This window comes from Belonocnema kinseyi, chromosome 6 (genome assembly GCF_010883055.1).
Source record: "Belonocnema kinseyi isolate 2016_QV_RU_SX_M_011 chromosome 6, B_treatae_v1, whole genome shotgun sequence".
NCBI lineage: Eukaryota > Metazoa > Arthropoda > Insecta > Hymenoptera > Cynipidae > Belonocnema > Belonocnema kinseyi.
Window position 1 is genome coordinate 105,323,228 of NC_046662.1, and position 4,596 is coordinate 105,327,823.

Below are 4,596 nucleotides of genomic sequence, written 5' to 3' on the forward strand. Positions count from 1 at the left end.
ACAATACGCCAATTAGCACAAATGGTAAGTTCCGACAGTGCCTACAAGTGTTCCTACTGGCCGCTAGATGGCAATACCGGTTTCATATGTATACACCTGGTAATCTATGCAATACAGTCTTTATTTGAAATTTTACGACTTTTTTGTACCACATTTTACCGTAGGGTAGAAGCCAGGAAAACAATTTTTTGAAAGATCTTAATAAGTTGCCAAAATACTGTCGAGACTAACCTTTAAAATAAGAACAAAAATCTTGAAAATCTTAATTAATTTGATAGTTATTGACATTTCTAAAAAATATCAAAATTTGACGTTTTCTTGCAATATATTTTTATAAAATTACCATTTTTCCTTCACCTTGGCCTCATTAAATGCGGAATTTTATTAGCTTTCGTGTTATTATGGGGGAAAAAAATGTCCACTTCTTATCGTAACAATCAAGCCACTTTAATAATATCTGAAAAACAGGCATACCTATAATTTTCGAAGGTACTGTACTTCATATAAATTTCTTCTTTTTTCAGAAATGTTTCATGGCATTGAATATTAAGCCTGCTGTCAAACTCTCAGAAAACCTTAGTGTAATTATTCCAAGCATAATTACGAAAAATATTCATCTTCAATATTCTGCATGTGGCCGAGAGGCCCACGGTGTTCAAAAACGCAATTTTGCGGATACTGAAACTTATAAACATCTACGAGGTATAGTTATTCTTCTTCCATCACTAACGTTTGTAATACAATTAATTATGTTTTTAGGGTCGATATATACTTTTTTTAATTTCAGACGTCCTCCTTACGAAATTTCTGGAACTTCAACCCAAACAAATATTGTCACAACTCAGCCACTGGTTTTCGGGCGCAAAAGATAGAGAAGACAGGAAAAGAGATCGTGTTAGGCCGAAGGCTGCACAGGGAGTAATGGAGGATAGCCACCATGTCGAAGGAAATACATAAATATCTAAAGATTTAAAGCTTTTTCTTGAGTTATTTTTTTCTTGAAAATTCTTCTAATTTTTATTAAATTATACAATATAGGCTCTATGTAGCGAAGTCGCACATTTACGAATCTCAAGTAAAACATTAAAAACAGTCTATACACCAGTATAGAGCCATTACTCGAATTATACTGTACAATAAGCCAGTATTGCACCAGTAATAAATTCCAGTGCATCACCTGTACTTGAAACTACTACTGCGCCAGTGCTGACTACCATTAAAGGGCCAGCACTGGCAATCCAGTACAGGCCATCGTTATCATCCCAGACATATTCCAGTATAGTGCCAGTACTAAATTACAGTACTGCGCCTGTACTTAATACCAATACTGCGCCAGTACAAAATGCCAGTACTGACTACCAGTAAAGGGACAGCACTGACAATCCAGTATAGGCCATCGTTATCATCCCAGACATATTCCAGTATTGTGCCACTACTAAATTACAGTACTGCGCCTGTACTTAACACCAATACTGCGCCAATACAAAATGCCAGTACTGACTACCAGTAAAGGGACAGCACTGACAATCCAGTATAGGCCATCGTTATCATCCCAGACATATTCCAGTATTGTGCCACTACTAAATTACAGTACTGCGCCTGTACTTAATACCAGTACTGCGCCAGTAGTAATGCCAGTACTGACTATCAGTAAAGGGACAGCACTGGCAATCCAGTACAGAACATCGTTATCATCCCATGCTTACGCCATTACAGGCACCAGCACTGGCTGCCTGTACTGTGCCAGTACTATCCAGTACTGGCGCAGTGCTGCGCCCGCTGAAAGTTTCTTATTGGGCATAAGGACGTTTAGTGTCACTTACTTTAACATCCAGAATGCCAGACTGCAAAGAGAAGCTGAGTACTGCATTCGGAACCCAGGTTCCATTCTTGGAAACTACTTTTTTTTTATCTAACTCGACTTTTTCAGTTCTAGCAAATAAATTTTCATAATTTAATGTTAAAGACTTATTGTATATATGGATGTATAATATTAAATATAAACGTAACTTTATTGAATGAAAAGTGACTACATCGACCCGTCAACAGCCACCGCTCTGTTTGCTTAGAAATTCCTTTTGACTGTTCATCCCTTACTGTTGCGAGTATAGGAACCATTCCTATTCTGGACTGGACTCCGTACAGTGCACTTTGCTAGAGAAATCCGACGAAAAGATGTACTCCCTTTAGTTGCATACAAGGAACATAATACCGCGTTTGCACTTGAATTAATAACCTAATTTCAACATCGAATTGTTTCACAACGCTAGTTCAGTAATGAATACCTCGACTACTAGCACTGGAAACCCAATTTTTAAATTGTATTCTTCTCCGTGGCAGTACATTGGAAGTGCCTGCTCTTGTAAACTTGCATTCATTTAAATCTTTAATTTCAATAAACCAAGACTAAATTTGTATTAAACAAAATTATATATAATTATCTTAAAAGGCATGAAAAGAGAATTTAAAAACACCCATGTTTTTTAACCTGGAAAAAGTCCAAGCTGAGTTATTCACATTTGAATTTGGCTTTTTTGCTCGAATGCAGATTTTTCTTCAATTTAAGACGATTTTCGTCATTTTAACTGCAAAGTTAAAATTAAATGCAATTTTCTTTAACTTTGATTAATATTTATTTGTTTATTAATTGCTAATTACGTGACATTGACATTTGATTATCTATTATTGTTATTTACTGTCCTCAATTCCTTAAACAAACACAATGTAGCACTATCTCCTTCGTAACTTTTTACTATATCTTAGATTTACAGAAACCATTTTATTTTTAAATTACACTATATACTTTTATAAGCTTTGAAATTAAAATTTTTTGATATGCGACAATTTCAAGTCTGTTGTATTTTTAATTGTTCGATTTTCATTTTAAAAGTCTTTCTTTCAAAAGAATATTTTATGAAGTATGTCTAACTACTCCTTAAATCACTAATTAAGTTCAATAATTTTTCTAAATTATTTAGAAAAAAATACAATGCAAGTTTTTTAATATATATATATCATGTAAATATGTAGAACTAAAGGATACATTAAAATATTTTTATATTTTAGCAATATCGTTCGAAAGGACTTCAAAAATAGTTAATCCTGGGGATCTAATTATTTAATAACAACGCACATTCTTAATCACTCGCTTATCTAATGAGCTTCAGAGAAAAATAAATATTACAAATGAGGCCATTCAGAAAATACGTAACGCCTTTAGGGGAGGGGGGCACCTCAAGCGTTATGTCAATGTTAAACTTACATACACTTTAAGTAGAAAAAGCGACGGGGGGGAGGTCAAACAGTCAGGAAAGGGTAAAAGCTATCACAAGGCAGTGATCCCAGATCTGAAACGAGATGTGGTCCAATAATATGACTGGGCTACGTCCGTGTGAATATAGTAGGAAACGATATAAATGACTGGGTTGCGCGCGCAACCCATTTCTCCTCTTCTGAATTTGAAAACTAGAAGGAGCACGATTGCCGGTCGGAACACTTCGGCGGTTCTATTTATATCTCTATCGTCTGTGAAATAAAATCAAGAGATTGGGATTTTAATATTTCCAGATTTCGATGCTGGGCTGGCGATTCTCATGATTTGAATACTTCGCGCGCCTCTTTATATACGTATATTTTAAGGTTATGTTATTTCAAGCATAAAATATAAATTATATAAATATTAATACTATTATATGTATATAAATATTAATACTATTATATGTATATAAATATATGCATATATTATTGATGATAATTTTATAATTATGTTATATTATAATAGTCTTATTTATATCTTGATCCGCATTTGAAAGAAATTAAAGAAATTGGCGATTTTGGAACTCATCTCGTTTGGATAAAAATTCAATTATTTGATTGAAAAATTAATTATTTTGTTTTAAATGTAACTATTTTGTAAAAAAAGTCCTCTTTTTTTTCAAAAGTTTAACTACTTTTTTTAAATTTATTATTTTTTTTTTTATTTGAAGGTTCATCTCTTTCGTTGAAAATACATTTTTGAAATTGACAATTAATCAATACCATTTTCGGTTAAGAAATCATGTGTTTTCTTAAAAATTCGTCTTTCTTTGTAGAAATTAAATTATTTTATGGAAAATTTATACTTTTTAATTAAAAATTACATTTTTCGGTTGAATTATCAACTATAAATATTTTTTAGTTGTAAAGTCGTCCTGTTGTAAATGCAACTATATTGTTAAAAATTAGAAGTATAATTTTTGGGTGAAAAAACTCTTTATGTTTTTAAAATTAAATAATTTCGTTGAAAGTTCATGTATTTTGTTGGAAATTGACCTTGGTTAGTAGAAATTTAATCATTTTGGTTGAAAATGTATCATTTTTGAACAACAATGCAATTGTTTGGTTACAATATCAACTGTACATATTGTTGGGCTTAAAAGTCGATTATTTCACTAAGAGTTGAAATACTTTGTAAAAAAATACGTTTTTTTAACAAGGTTTTTAATTATTGTTGAAAATTTAACTATTTGGTTGAAGGTTTAACTCTTTGATTGGTATATATTTTGATTTATTATTATTTATTATTTATTATATTATATTATTATATTTATGTTATAT

The 4,596-nt window shown here is 31.8% G+C and overlaps 1 protein-coding gene across 1 annotated transcript in view; it reads right to left on the reverse strand.

Moving 5' to 3' along the window:
- The window catches only part of LOC117175533 (lysophospholipid acyltransferase 5-like), a 121,627-nt gene that overhangs the window by 79,661 nt on the left and 37,370 nt on the right, over positions 1–4,596 (reverse strand). The window lies entirely within an intron of this gene.